The sequence below is a fragment of the Lytechinus variegatus genome, chromosome 4 (genome assembly GCF_018143015.1).
Source record: "Lytechinus variegatus isolate NC3 chromosome 4, Lvar_3.0, whole genome shotgun sequence".
Lineage (NCBI taxonomy): Eukaryota > Metazoa > Echinodermata > Echinoidea > Temnopleuroida > Toxopneustidae > Lytechinus > Lytechinus variegatus.
Genome location: NC_054743.1, coordinates 55,944,952 through 55,961,539, shown reverse-complemented (window position 1 = coordinate 55,961,539; position 16,588 = coordinate 55,944,952). Strand labels below are relative to the sequence as shown.

Here is a 16,588-nt window from a genome sequence, read left to right as displayed (position 1 = left end):
AGAATTAATTGTTGACCGATTGTTGGTCGATTCTAGAAATTCCAGGATAATAAAAAAGAAAGACAAATGATTGGTATATTTGAATTATTCCCCTTTATAAAATGTCAATAATATTAATTGAAAGTGCAATATTTTTCAATGATCACTGTGTCAATCTACATATTTTCTTTGTTATATCAATGTAATATTAATGTTTTAATTTCAGACTGGAACTAGAGAGCTAGGCTCTGACTGGTCTACTACAGCAAGGAATGTGCCAGGGGCCAATCTGATGAACATGTGGCAGAAGATTTGGCAATGGGTGAAGAAACACTGAGATTGAAATGCAACCAAAGGTAACATGTAGACTAGTAAAATGCTATAATGATGACAAAAAATGAAGGATATTGTTTAGGTTGCAGAATGTTAAATCATTAAAACCCACATCAATGATAATGAAATCCCACTCTACCAGATTTTAAAGTCAGTTTGTAATGTAGACATTACATAGACATGAAAGACCATGACCATGTAAAAATCATCCGGATGGTCATTTTCGCACATGGTTTTGGAAAACAGTGCGGGAGCTGAAAAACATAAAAATTACCATTTGGTCATGATTTTTTGCATGGTCAGCTCGCTCACTTTAAAAACGGTACCCTACAGTTAACATGCGACCCCAGCCCCCCCCCCTCCCGTTTCCGTAGCCCCTACTCACACCCCTCAATCCATTTTTCACTACTTGCTCATGTGTTTGTATATACAAGCTACATTACGAGGAATAATTTCTCTAAGTTTCTCAGCCAGAGCATATGTCATTTACTATTTTTATTTTTGATTAACATAATAAAAGCTTGAACCCTTTATTTACCCCCTTCTATATGAATTCTGGTAATCAAAATATGTTTTATTTCCTGTTTTTAGACATGTACATATACATGTGAAAAGAAATACAAGATTGTGGCAAATGTTTTAATTAGTTTATTACTCTTTTTCCTTCAGGTGGAGGCTTCGCCCAAACTTTTCAGACGGATGCGAGATACAAATTTACCCAAGTATAAATGGTTGAAGGTTTTGGAGAGCCAGACAAGAAAGCAGGAAATGTGATGTCACTTGTAAGTTAAAACACTCTGTATGACTGCCTCACTTTGGCGGAGAAAGTAGTCACATTAAAAAAAAATTAAATTACCGGTAGGGGAAGGCGGGGTAAGTTGTGACACTTTTAGCATTTTGCATGTTAGAATTGATATGACTAGTACTATTGTAGAAATAAGTACCTTGCCTTTAAATTTGATTCTTGGGAAACGTTTTTCACCTATATATAACTTTCTACCCCCACACTGAAAGTCATCGTGACCTTTGAAAAAACCGAGGTCAAATGGCTCAACTTGCCCCATATATGGGGTAAGTTGTGCCACCGTCTGGGGTAAGTTGAGCCACAAAAACTACGTACAAAATGTATGGGGGAGAACCAGCATGTCAAGTTTTTGTTTAAAGTCTTTTCACTTGCTAATTCTCTGTGAATACTAACGTCTTCTAAAAGGAAAAGGGCAGTCATGTAAATTTGCTCCTTTCAGCCTGCATTTCAATCGATTTTTATGGTTTGTTTGTTTTTTAAGATACATTAACATAAGAATTACCATGGCTCAACTTGCCCATGCTGTTTGGCTCAACTTACCCCGGTCCGAACTTAGTGCAATAATTTTGTATCCACATTTATTATGCATCCATCATATAAAAGACTATAACAAGAATGAAGATCCATACCTATACTAACAATGTTGTTATGTCTTTACTATATTTAAAGACGTGTGTGTATAAAGCACTTATCTATTTCTCACTGTTTTTTACTTTTGTGGCTGAAATTCATACTTTCCCCTCTGAAAAACTACATTTTGTTTCAAAGTGGAAAACAGTGTGGTGGGGTTAGGGGTTATGCTATGGGTCATCACTACATAACACCACCACATTGTCTGAATCATTCATTATTGGCCTGGGGCTGGCGGCTCAACTTGCCCCTATGCTCAACTTACCCCGCCTTCCCCTACTGTTCTCTTCTTTATTTGGTCTTCTACCAGTCAATAATTGAAAACAGTGACATCTATAAGTCTATAAGTGCTTAGATGCTTAAATGATTAATGGTGATATTTCTTGGACAGTTGTAAAACAGCCAATATCAATCAATGCTAGATGCTGTGACTTGCTTTCTATTGCCAAAGTAGTAAATGAATGTTCCATTGTTCTGCATTCCTATTAGATCCCCCACACACCATCACCCTCTGCTTTGTCAGCTAGGAACACTAATTACCCCAAAAAAGAACACAATTTTTTTATATCTCTTGTAGGCCTGTATAAATCAGATAAATTTAATGACTACAAAAGCAGTCATTAAACCTCACTAATTCAAATGATCTTGGTGGGGGGGGGGTGGCTCAGGATCTTGCCTGTTGATTGTGCACTCACATCAGAAATCAGTAGGTTGGCTCTGAATCAAGAAATAAAAAAACAAATGTGATAATTTTGGATTTTGACTCCCTTTATTTGGTAAACCAATGAGAAAAACTCAAGCCATTAAAATCAATTGTGTATACATGTACATTTATTTTTTTTGTTTTTTCGTTGCTTAACCCTAATAAGACGGGGAGGGGAGCTCGTCATTTTTCGCGATAAATCCGCTGCTCAAAGTTTTTTTAATGTGTCGCTCGATGATTTTTTTTACTTTCAAGACTCTCGCGCAACTTTTGAGATCAAAAGTGTGACCCCAGGTACGCGGCTCCGAAATTACGCAACATTTCATAAGTGCATGCAAACCCAAAATTGCTCAAAAACATGAATTTGTGTACAAATCCAATGTAAATAGTGTTTTTAGCCAAAATTCATAAAATGTATCATTATTTTTCCTTTTACTGCTTAAAATCATTTAATTTTATCTTGTCTATGGTAAAAATAAAGTCCCCGAAAATTTTCATTGAAAAAACAATGAAAAGCAAAAGTCATAAAACAAAGAAATCCATAAGAAATTTAGAAAACAATAGAATACATAAGAAAATAATGTGATGTGTACATTTTTGAAAATAAATTTGATCAGATGCCTATCTAGAGTAGTCTACAAATGTAGACCCACATCTGCAGTGTGTGTACCTCAGCTGATTCAACGAGTCTGCATAGCAGACTAGGTCTACTGAGGCTGCAGAAGTGGGTCTACAACTTCTTTGAGCCACATCCACGAAACGTGGATGTGAGGCGGAGCTTGCTGAAACCCTCCGTTGCCAGTATAGATACCATGATTGACAGCAGATTTGTGGAAGTAGGGGCAAGAGAGGGATTAGGATCCAGCTGTTATGACCATTTCTTATCTTGTGGAATATTCTCTTTCACATTCTGGGCTTGCTACATGTATATAGGTCCATGGCTATACATACATGGGTAGATACGTATGTGTTGTACTTTGAAATATCAAGGAGTTCAAGTTCATTTATTTCTTTCCACAACCAAAATACAATGCATACATGTACGATATCAATAAGGTTAAAAGAAAAAACACAACAGGAATAAAAGCTATGGACAATGAGCTAAAAAGATATCGAAAATATGGGAAAGAGGTGGTCTGTATAGAAGCAACGCTTGTTAACCACAGATCACCTTTGATACAACAACAAAATATGTATGATACAATATAATTAAACGTCTGCATTGAAAAAAAAGCAGATAAGAAGCAAGAAAAAAAATATATATATACATATATATACAGTAATAACATAAAAAAGGACATAACTAGAGTAGGGTAGAGGTAGGTAAGTACACACGAAAAGAAATGATAAAGATACATCATTTCTACATTATAATGGAACCGATTGATTAATGTACAGAACCGTTTTCGAGTTAGAGGTGATATCTCCTTGGAAATATCTTCTATAACAGTCCATGCAGAGAGGAACGTGTATACAGAATATGAATATGTAGAAGACCACCCCCGTCATGTAATTGGGCCTAATAAGTAACATAAAAATAAACATTCAATGCCCTTTCTTTCTTTTCCTTTCTTCTTTTTCGTTTTCCTTTTTTCCCTTTGATTCTTCTTGATTTTTTCTTGTCCTTTTTCTTTCTTCTCTTCTGTTTTCTTTCTTGTTTTCTCTTCTTTTCCTGTGACCCCCTTACTTTCTTTCATTCATTCATTCATTCATTCACTCTTTCCTTCCTTTCTCTTTCCATTTTTTCTCTTTCTCTCTCTCTCTCTCTCTTTATTCTTTCATTCTTTCCTTTCCTTCTTTCTTATTTTTATTTTCGTTTTTCTTTCACTTGCTCTCTCATTCTTCTTCCCTTCCTTAAATATCCTGTTTTTAAATGATGTATCTTTATCATTTCTACATTATAATGGAACCGATTGATTAATGTACAGAACCGTTTTCGAAGATAAGAAACTATGTAAGCGATGACTTGTTCTCCTCTCTTAATTTCTTCCCCTTTCTTTCTTTCTTTCTTTCTTCTGTTTTCTTTTATTTCTTTCCCTGTCCCTTTGTCTCTTTCTCTTCTTTTCCTTCCTTCGAGCTCACATCTTAATAAATTAAGTCTTGTTTGCCCTGCCATTAACATTTAGCTTCACATTTTCTTTATACATGTAATTCTATTCTTTCGACTTAAATGTTTTCTGTCTTCATTTAACCTATTGTGAATGTGTTGATTTTTTTTATGGCTAATATCAAATAAAGATAAATTGTATACATATTTCTTGAGATGAGATTCAGACATCGCCATTGCACATGAAATACAGAGGCCGCGGAAGCAAGGGGGGGGGACCCAGTTCCAAAGCCGTGTACATAATCGTAAAAATGACCATATATATGATTGTGATTTTTTTTCGTCATCAGCCCCCACTTTGAAAACCATTCCACGACCCCTGAAATATACACTGTTCATCACATCAAAATCAACTTGTCCATATTCTATTCTGAAAAACAAACAATTTAGATATTTGGAATTCATAAAAGCGTTATTTTATTCCGTATCTAATATAAGAGCGTGAAACTTGTTGATATTGCGGCCTGAAAACTGGACATTTTAAAGCACATTGTATTATGAATAGGATGCACGGATAATATTATTAACAATTCATGCAAACGCAAATCGCAAGCCGACTAAGTTTTTACATGTTTTATGAAATCCCATAAAAAGGGGATTTTAAGTAGTGTGTAATAGACTTAAAATACAGGTAAACTGGACCTACCAATCAAAAATGCTAGCGCAGAGCTCTAGCTCATATGGCTGAAGATTTCATAAAAATCGGATGTAAAATAAGAAAGTTATGACATTTCAAAGTTTCGCTTATTTTTAACAAAATATATGAACGAGCCAGTGTTACATCCAAATGAGAGAGTCTATGATGTCACTCACTCACTATTTCTTTTGTTTTTTATTGTTTGAATTATACAATATTTCAATTTTTACGAATTTGATAGGACCTCCTTGCCTGAAGCACAAAATTTTAGAATAATGGAATTCCATGTGTTCAGGGAGGAATGAAACTTCATTTCACATGACAATGACGAGAAAATCAAAATATTTCATATTTCAAACAATAAAAAAAAGAAATAGTGAGTGAGTGACATCATCGACTCTCTCATTTGGATGTAACTGGCTCGTTCATATAACTGTTTTGTTAAAAATAAGCGAAACTTTAAAATGTCATAACTTTCTTATTTTATATCCGATTTTGATGAAATTTTTAGTGTTATGATTGTTGATTTTTTCTCTTTGTATTCAAATCAAGTTTTTGTTGGGGTGGATTTGTCCTTTAAAATTGCCCTTATTAACAGCTTTATGAAAAGGCCCTTAGTTATATGGACAATTCGGTGATATGAAAATCAGAGAGTCGATGATGTCACTCACTCACTATTTCTTTTGTATTTTTACTGTTTGAATTATACAACATTTCAATTTTTACGAATTTAAGAAATAGGACCCTCTTGTTTGAGATACAAAATATTAAAACAATGTAATCCCACATGTTCAGGGGGATGATTTTTTTTTGTTCATAAAAATATTTCATATTTCACATAATAAAATACAAAATAAATAGTGAGTGAGTGATGTCATCGGTCCCCTCATTTGCATACCGACAAGGATTTGCATATAACCACAACTGTTTTTTTTTTAATTAAGCAAAATTTTAAAATGTCATTACTTTCTTCTTTTAGATTGGATTTTGATGAAATTTTCAGCGTTATGCTTGTCTGATTTTTTTCTTACTATTTAACATGATCAAAGCAGCTTTTTGTTGGGGAACATCTACAAATTTGGGATTTTTTATTGTTTGTGGCAGTTTTACTTTTTAAATTCAAAAGAGTAAGATTTTACCAACTTTATATCATGAGAACAGGAATAAACCCTTTATATCTACTCATAACAATTGAAATCAAATCAATAAAATCAAGTCAATCTTGCAAAACCAAAGATGTACATGTAGCCTATATGGGAACCCTACTCGACTTGTATGTATGAGTGGACTTTGTTGATAGTAAAACAAAGTTCTTTATGTCAAACTTCAGAAGTGTTTTAGAGGACAGTTTTCGAGAAAGAAAAGTACAGGAACTCTGAACTTATTAGGCTGAATCTCAACATAAATTTTGCCAGGATGGGTTATAACCTTGGATCCTACTAGAAAAAGCCTGTTCAGACATTCTGAGTGAGATTGTGCTTCATTCAGCCAGTTCACTGAAAAAGATTCAGTAAAATGTACATTTTTATTTTAAAAATGTATGAATGTTCTTGGCAAAGGGCACTAACATGACTAAATCATAGCAACTATACATTTTAGTGCCCTTTGCCAAAAGGATTTATGTTTGTACATTTTTAAAGGTAAATTCCAGTTCTGGTAACGATCTCAAAATGACTTTTTACAGAATCTAATATAATGACCACCCAGGTGTCTGTTTGTACGAATAAAAACTATTAGTCCGGGTTATAATTGAGCAAGGTGCCACACGAAAAAGGAGAAATTTTCATGTAGTGCTTCTAGACCAGTTTTTTACGCTGAATATGAATATATGAGGTAACCAGGCTGTATCCTGAAAATTAACCCGTGAGGGCGCTTTTTTCAAAATGGCCGCCAAATTTTCAGAACATTTGAATTTTCGTACATAGATTTTGACATAAACATTCAATTGCCACGAAATTAGTGTCATATGAAAGACAAATAAATTTCCTACAATTTGGTACCATTTATAGGGGATAAGTAGGTCATATGGCTGAGATTTTAAGTAGAAAAGTGCATTTTTTGTCATTTTTTCCCAAAAATTGAAAATTTTGCAAATACATGATTTTACATAATTCTAAGAAAAATGAATCAATGACCTTGAAAAATTCCAGAAAACTTTATTGATATACTATTATTATGTGGATGAAATTTCAACTCTGTACCATTCTTCTTAGCAAATTTATAAGGTATCAAACTTGAATACTTCAATTTCAGAAATGTCACTTTTTGTATGCATTTCCATAGACTAATATGTATAATATGTATAATGTATACTGTAGTTAAAATTAAATCAAATTATCTCCGCTCGTTAATCACTTGGATAGTTATGAGTAGGCTTTTCTCTATCAGCTACATAAAACAAAATGTTGGCACACCAAGGCCTAACACTCTCATAGGGTGGGGAAGTTGAAGCCCCCCCCCCCCCCCCTTTGGCTATATTATGTTGTTGTATATTGCCTATTTATTGGAAAATCACCATTTTTTGAAGCACCCATTGAGGCAAAAACAGGCATTTCTACTACAGTACAGCCACTTTGTTTGCTTTGAAACCACTTTGAGAGGAAAAAGTAGGCTTTAATTGTTCTACCAGCTACATCCAAAGAAGTGGCACACTGAAGCATACCCCTCTTAGGGGGGGGGGGCTTTTGCTTAATAGTGCATATTTATTTGAAAATTCATAATTTTGGACCCAACATTGAGGCCAAAGAGCGTTTGTGCTTTGTTGCACACCCCATTTTATTGATTTGAAATCACTTAGGATAGAGTAGACTTCGTTCTTCCAGCTTCATATAAATAAGCACTGGCACATCGAACCCTAGCCCTCTCAGGGGCTGTCTAAGTAACCCCCCCCCCCCCTCTATATCATGTATATTGCTGATTTATTGGATATTTCACCATTTTGGATCACTCATTGAGGCAAAAGCGCATTCCTACTATATAGTACAGCCAATTTTATATTCTTGCAATGACTTGGAGAAGAAAGAGTAGGCTTTGCTCTATTAGCTCCATATAAAGAAGTGTTGGCAAATCGAAGCCTATCTCCTTCAGGTGGCTTTTGAAGTTACCCAACTAATTTTCATTATTTGACTATTTGTTGAAAAGTCACAATTTAAAGCCCCCATTGAAGCAAAAAGGTGTCTTTGATATATAGTTCTGCCACTTTTATTGCCTTGAAACCACTTAGAGAGAAAAGAATAGGCTTTGCTCTATCAGCTACATAATTTTGTGCTGGCAAATAAAAGCCGGACCCTTCTGGGAGCTGTCGAAATCAGCCCCCTCACGCCTTTTCGTCATTGCCTCTTTATTGGAAATTCACCATTTTTGAGCCCCCATTGAGGTAAAAAGGCATCTCTGATAAATAGTACTGCCACTTTTATTGCCTTGAAACCAATTAAGGAACAAAGAACATGCTTTGCTCCATAAAGAAATGCTGGCACATTCAAGCTTACCCATCTGGGCGGCTGTCAAATCACCCAACCTCTCTTGCATTATTGCCTAAGTATTTGAAAATTCAAAATTTTTGAGCCCCATTAAGGCGATATGCAATTCTGCTGTATAAAACACACAATTTCTCTTTCTTGAAACCACTTGGAGAGGAAAGAATAGGTTCCCCTCTTTCAGCTATATAGAACAAATTGCTGCCATATCGAAGCCTGACTCACTTCAGGGGACTATAATTATGTTACCCCACCTTTTTTACGATTTTTGCCAATTCATTGTAAAAATCGCCATTTTGGAACTCCCGTTAAGGAAAAAATCATGTTTCTAGTATATAGTAGAGCCACTTCTTTATATGTAGCTGTTAGAGGAAAGCCTAATCTTTCCTCTCCATATAGTTTCAAGGCGGTACTAGTGGCAGAGCTATTTATCAGAACCGCCTTTTTGCCTCAATGGGGGCTCCAAAATGGTGAATTTTTCAATAAATAGGCAATAATGCAAAAGGGATGGGTGATTTCGACAGCCTCCTGGAGGGGGTAGGCTTTTATTTGCCTGCACTTCTCTATATGTGGCTGATAAAGCAAAAACCTATTATTTCGTCCCTAAGTGGTTTCAATGCATTAAAAGTGGCAGAACTATATATCGGGAACGCCTTTTGCCTAAATGGGGGCTCCAAATGGTGAATTTCAAGAGGGGGGGGGTAGGGGTAATTTCAACACTCCCCTGAAGGAAGTAGGCTTTATTTGCCTGCACCTCTTTATATGTGGCTGATAAAGCAAAAACCTCTTCTTTCCTCCCTAAGTGGTTTCAAGGCAGTAAACGTGGTAGAACTTTATATCGGGAACGCCTTTTGCCTAAATGGGGGCTCCAAAATGGTGAATTTCAAGGGAGGGGATGGGGGTAATTTTGACAGTCCCCTGAAGGAAGTAGGCTTGTATTTGCCTGCACCTCTTTATATGTGGCTGATAAAGCAAAAACCTCTTCTTTCATCCCTAAGTGGTTTCAATGCAGTAAAAGTGGCAGGGCTATATATCAGAAACGCCTTTTTGCCTAAATGGGGGCTTTAAAATGGTGAATTCTTCAATAAATATGCTACAATGCAAAATGGATGGGTTAATTTCAACAGCTTCCCGGAGGGGGTAGGCTTTTCTTTGTAAGCACTTGTGTATTTGTATCTGATAGAGCAAAGCCTACTCTATCCTCTCCAAGTCATTGCAAGAAAACGAAATTAGCTGTATAGTAGAAACGCACTTTTGCCTCAATGGGCGATTCGAAATGGTGTAATTTCCAATAAATAGGTATTATACATGATAATAGAGGGGGGGGGGGTTGACTTATCAGCCCGTGTGAGGGATAGGTTTCGATGTGCCAGCGCTTCCTAATAATATGTAGCTGATAGAGCAAAGCCTACGCTTTTCTCTCTAAGTAATTACAAGAAAATAAAATTGGCTGTATGATATAGAAACGCCCCTTAATATGCCTCAATGGGTGATCCAAAATGTTGAAATTTTCAATAAATAGGCAATATACATGATATAGAGGAGGGGGTGACAATAGACAGCCCCTTATAGGGCTAGGGTTCGATGTGCTAGCGCTTATTTATGTAGCTGGTAGAACACACTACTCTCTCAAAGCAATAAAATACTATAATGCACAAATGCTTTTTTTTCCTCAATGTTGGGTCCAAAATGGTGAATTTCCAAATAAATTGGCAATAAGCAAAAGGGGGAGGGGTGATCCTCCCCCCCTCCCCCGAGAGGGGTTGGCTTTGATGTACGTGTCACTACTTTCGATGTAGCTACAAAGCTTAATACTCTTTTCCTCTCCAAGTGGTTTCAAAGTAATTAAAGTGGCTGTACTGTATAGCAAAAATGCTTTTTGCCTCAATGGGTGCTTCATAGGCAATATACAACAACATAATATAGCCAAAGGGGGGGGGGGGGGGGCTTCAACTTCCCCACCCCATGAGAGTGTTAGGCCTTGATGTGCCAACATTTTGTTTTATGTAACTGATATAGAAAAGCCTACTCTTAACTATCCAAGTGACTAACGAGCGGAGATAATTGGATTTAATGTTTAACTATATACATTATATATATTATACATGTTATACGTATTAGTCTATGGAAATGCATACAAAAAGCGACATTTCTGAAATTGAAGTATTCAAGTTTGATACCTTATAAATTTGCTAAGAAGAATGATGCAGAGTTGAAATTTCATCTACATAATAATAGTATATCAATAAAGTTTTCTGAAACATTTCAAGGTCATTGATTCATTTTTTTTAGAATTATGTAAAATCATGTATTTGCAAAATTTTCAATTTTTGGGAAAAAATGACAAAAAATGCACTTTTCTACTTAAAATCTCAGCCATATGACCTACTTATCCCCTATAAATGGTACCAAATTGTAGGAAATTTATTCGTCTTTCATATGACACTAATTTTGTGGCAATTGAATGTTTATGTCAAAATCTATGTACGAAAATTCAAATGTTCTGAAAATTTGGCGGCCATTTTGAAAAAAGCGCCCTCACGGGTTAATTTTCAGGATACAGCCTGGTTACCTCATATATTCATATTCAGCATAAAAAACTGGTCTAGAAGCACTATATGAAAATTTCTCCTTTTTCGTGTGGCACCTTGCTCAATTATAACCCGGACTATATATGCCAAATGATTCTGGAAGAATATGTAATTGCTGAGAAATAAGCAAAATAAGCGCGGATTCGGTCACTTCCGTCGGGTCTTTATTCCAGCAATAATAATACACTGTCCCACGAGTGCCTTTCTGTGTTGGCGATCCTCAGTGTGATCGTATTTCAGCTTAGATTTTATGATTTCACAAAGTTCATTTTATGTAACTGTACCAGATCTAGATTTACGATGATATAGTCATACTTAAACTTGGTTTTACAGACTTTCTCACGAAATTAGTGTTTACTGCAACTACTATCATTTAGCTTTAATTGAATGTTTTGAATGGAGTACAATAAAAGTAAAATTCTGCAATGTCCCTGGTGACCCATTACACCCATAGTTTATCATTTATTCTTTTATATGTCTTATTCAAATAAATATGGAACCCGTTTTCTTATTTTTTGCAAAACTTCTAACAACTGCCAAATACTGGTATTCAAGTTTATTGTGAAAGAAATCATTTAAATCAGCTTGCAAGTTTGTCAAAAATTTGCAAGCAAATGCTTTGAAATAGTCCAATAGTTCCAACTATGGCTCAAAGAAGAACTTAAAGGAATTGTCCAGGCTGGAGAAATTCATACCTCACTGATAGAGTAAAATTCAAAATGCTGAAAATGCGATCAAAATCGAATAACAAATAACAAAGTTATGAATTTTAAAGATTTATTTTCCATCTTTCCGGTGAAACATTTCCTGGCATGTCTTCATGAATATCCATTAGTTGGGCTGATGGATATCTCCACTTGTTCTTTTTATTATAATTATATGATATTAGGTTTACTAAAAAAAAAGAATTTACCAAGAACTAAAAAAAATTGATTTGAGAACTAATTAAGTGCATATTTATTTATTGCCGCAACTTATTTCATCATAATGGAGACACATTATTTACACATGTATTTAAAAATGAAATAATTATGATTTCGTGTTATAAGAAAAAGGAAAGATGGGATGTGACATCATCAACCCACCAAATGAATATTCATGACGATGTAAATATAACTGTTTTTCACAAAATACTGATAAAGTTTAAAATACAATAACTTCGTTATTCGTCATCAAATTTTGGTGAAATTTCATCATTTTACTCTATTTATTTAGATGTGCATTTAGATGTGAATATTTTCAGCCCGGTCCATTTCTTTAAGGTTGAATGCAGTCGGTCAAAGTTTTGCAAGCCAATGCTTTGAAACAGTTGTTCCAACTGTGGCTCAAGGAACAACTTGGGCATGTTGGGGTTGAAACAAACAAAAGATAAGTGCAGTTTTCTTTAACATTATGATCTTCAATCATTGGCTTGAAAATAAGATTTTAAAAATGTTTCTCTTTGGAGAATTTGAATCTCTGAGTCATGGAATTCTTCCAAATAAACTGATTCTCATTAAATGTTCAGAGTTTTAAAATGAACACCAACTTTGCAGCATTAGCTGTACCAAGACAGTTCCTTTGAACCAATCAGTAGAAGTGTAAAGGGTTAAATTTTGGGTGTTTGCGCTTTGTTTAAAAAAAAATCTGTTCGAAAAAATCATATTAAAATTTAGAAAATCTGATTTAAATCAAATAAATCCGATTTAAGTTTATATAAAAAAATTGCCAACATTGTCATTCAGCATACTTATGAGTTTGAAAGTACCAGATTTGTCACGTACATAACTGTACGTCTTTACCACTGGTATTATGGCTGGCATAAAAGCACTTTCAATACAAAGGTGAACGAATGTTGCTGGGCATGACAACTTAAATGATGCTGATTAAGGCTAATTAATATCAAACCGAGCTTTAAACATAACATACAGTAGCATGGAGAAGTGAATATACACACAAGGTTCAAGGTCCAATCAACAAACTATGGTTAGAAGTTAATTCCAAACAGGAACAAAATAATAAAACATAGCTATCCTGTTTGATTTAAAGTATGATAGTTTACAAACTTACAATCTTGAAATTTAAGATTTTCATTTTGTAAACTATCTATTATTCAAGTTCTGAACTCTATGAGAATGGTGTTTTTGAGTTGGATAATATTTCGAGTTTAAGTACCATTATGATACATGTTTTAAGGAATACTGGTTTAATTTACAAACTTAAGCGGAGTTTGCTTCATAAAAATCTGATAACTTTATACCATTCCATGATTTGCTCTTATTCAAAATATTGCAATACCAATGTAACCTCATATGAATTTGGACTCAATATTCACAATTCTAGAATAATTACCAATTTCCATTACCTAGCAACATCCGTGCATTTATTTAAAGGACAAGTCTACCTCAAGAAAAACTTGATTTGAACACAATGAGAAAATTTCCACAAGCATAACACTGAATTTAAATTTGTGCACATCTTGGCTGGTATGCAAATGAGGAGACTATGACGTCATTCACTCACTATTTATTTTATATTTTATTAAATGAAATGTGAAATATTTTTATTTACTTGTCATTGTCATGTGAAATGAAGTTTCATTCCTCCCTGAACACGTGGAATTTTACTTTATTTTAACATTTTGTACTTCAGGCAAGGAGGTCATAATCGTCAAATCGTAAAAATTGAAATATTCTATAATTCAAACAATAAAAATCAAAAGAAATAGCGAACGAGAGACTACATTGACTCTCTCATTTGGATGTAACTGGTTCGTTCATATAACTATTTTGTTAAAAATAAGCGAAACTTTCTTAGTTTACATTCGATTTTGATGAAATTTTCAGCACTATATACTAGTTTGATTTTTCAGTATTTATTCAAGTCAGCATTTTCCATTTTCCTGAGGTGGTCTTGAACTTTAAGAAACTGTCCTTATGATATTAATAAGCAAGAACTCACAATATTTATGTATAAGTACCAGCAGAGGTTGCTACCCATGTAGTTTTCAGATCTTTTTTTCAATACAGTAATCAAGTTCATAACCATAATGCCCGTTCTTCCAATAAATTTCATTTATGGTCTATCAGGTCTAGTCACGAAGCTGGGTTATGTAGGTCCCAAACAATGGAATGAGATTCCCCAAATATTAATAACTAATTCACAATTTTTATCTCCCTTTAGAAAACAGTATACAAATTTTCTAGGAAATGATTATTAATTCTCACAGTTGATATCAATGCATACTTGTACTGTATAGACCCTTCAACTCGTGTTCTTTGTAAGTGTTGTTTTTTTCTCCTTTTTCCTGCACTAATTATTATAATGATATGAGATTTTGTTTTGTATTGATGTTGTGTTTTTACTATGTTTTGGTGATCCAGCCTCAGAGGTTTCTTATTACCTTCATGGGAAGCCACGCAATTTATTTTTATTATCTAATCGCATTTTTATTTTGATGTTTCTTGTATTTTTATCCTATTTGTGAAATAAAGATTGAATTGAATGGAATGAGTTTGATATGATGTTTGGGCCATGGAGCCATATACATGCAGCTGCTCAGTGGAATGTCATGTGTAAACACTGTCTGATGACCTGAGCCAGGGTATTATATAATAACCCTGCTCATGGCTCTGTGGTTAAAGTAGGGGATTATCTATACTCCTCAGGGGTCCTAAAATTTGGTTGATAGACAGATGAAGTTATCCAATGAAAGCTCTCTGAAATTTTGGGTGGGTGGGACTTATTTTGACCGTGGGAACAAGATTTCCAAAGAAGAAGCAGACTCTGAAATGGCTCGCTGCGCTCACCCTTTCAGGCTGGTTTGCTTTGCAAACCAGTAGCAGATCCCTCCTCAAGGGCCATTCAGAGTCTGCATAGCAGACTATATCTAGAGTATGTGAAACAAAACTGAACATTTTAGGGGCTTTAATTTATTAATTAGAGCAAACTTATGATTTTACGCGTAAATTTTCATATTTAATGAGCAGTGAGATTTTTCGCTGAATTTGATATTTTGTTTTTGTTTTGTAAATTATGCCATGGGTAAGGCGCGTGCCAATTTTCATTGCAATTGCACGATCGATGGCTGAGATCATAAGGGGGGGGGGGGGGGGCTGAATCAGCCCCCCCCCCTTCCCATTCTTCTTAGGCTTCTAAATATTTATGGTTAATAAGGCTTTGGTGACAATATTTTAACCATTTAGAACTTGAAGTTACTATTTCAGACATAAAAATTATTTTTTAAAAAGTTTTAAAAAATGTAAGTTTTAACAACGATAATTAAATTAGGAATAAATGACTTTGGTATCAATAATCATGGAAATTAATATCTTTATTAATAAAATATCACATGCTCTATAAATTAATTCCATTTCAGTTACTTCAATAAACATAAACAGCAGGAGCAACAACAGCATCAGTAGCCAAAACCTCAACTGCAATAAGAGATGCAGCAACCGCACCGACAACATCAACAACACCTACATGTATTACAGCAGAAATGCAACAATCACATTGGCAACATCAACAGCAGCAGGAGCTCCAACAACCATGCAGGGAACATCGGGCGCAACATAAATAACTTCATCAAGAGATGCAACAACCACAGTGGTAAACATCAACAGCAGTAGCGACAACGACAGTAGAAACAAAGCCAATGTCAAGGATTAAGCAATCATACAGGAAACAACACAAGCGGCAACATCAATAAATGCATCAGGGGATGCAACAGCCACACTTGTAAACAGCAGCAGTAGCAGCGATGACAAGAGCAACCACACAGGCAACACCTTGAGCAACATCAGTAGAAATGCACCAGGAGATGGAACTATCACACCCACAACACCAAGAGCAGCAGCAAAAAGAACATAAATTCCAGCAACCACAATGACAACAGCAGCGGCAACACCAACAACACTAATGAATGTTGAAAAACTTGTACAAAAGTCAATGACACCACAGTTTTTTTTTTATTTATTGGAAATTATTGATTAAAAAATGCACAATGATTTATTCAGGTTGAAGAAAATTATGTGTGAAAAAATTGTGTACATTTGAAGATGTTTCCTGTGTACTAATTGATTTTTATGAAAATATAGTTTTAAAGATGAAAATATGATTCTTGAAATGTCTACTTTTTATTTGTCATTGACTAAAGATAAATGAATTTTCTTTGAATTTTCTTAATGAAATGAAAAAAAGGGAATTTATTCAGATGTTATATTAAAAATCGACTATAATTGATCAATTTTAGCTGCGAAGGCCCTCAAAAGGCTCACCGACTAGAGTTTTGTCGGTAGGTGAAAGCCACCGACAAAATTAGTCGGTGGTTTCCAATAATTTGTCGG

General features: G+C 34.7%; 1 long non-coding RNA gene across 1 annotated transcript; it reads left to right on the top strand.

The window, feature by feature from the left end:
- The first annotated feature begins 984 nt into the window (after positions 1–984).
- Positions 985–16,059, top strand: LOC121414361. Its single transcript, XR_005969845.1, has 2 exons — positions 985–1,094; positions 15,619–16,059. It is a non-coding gene; the product is annotated as an uncharacterized LOC121414361 (long non-coding RNA).
- Positions 16,060–16,588: the final 529 nt, after the last annotated feature.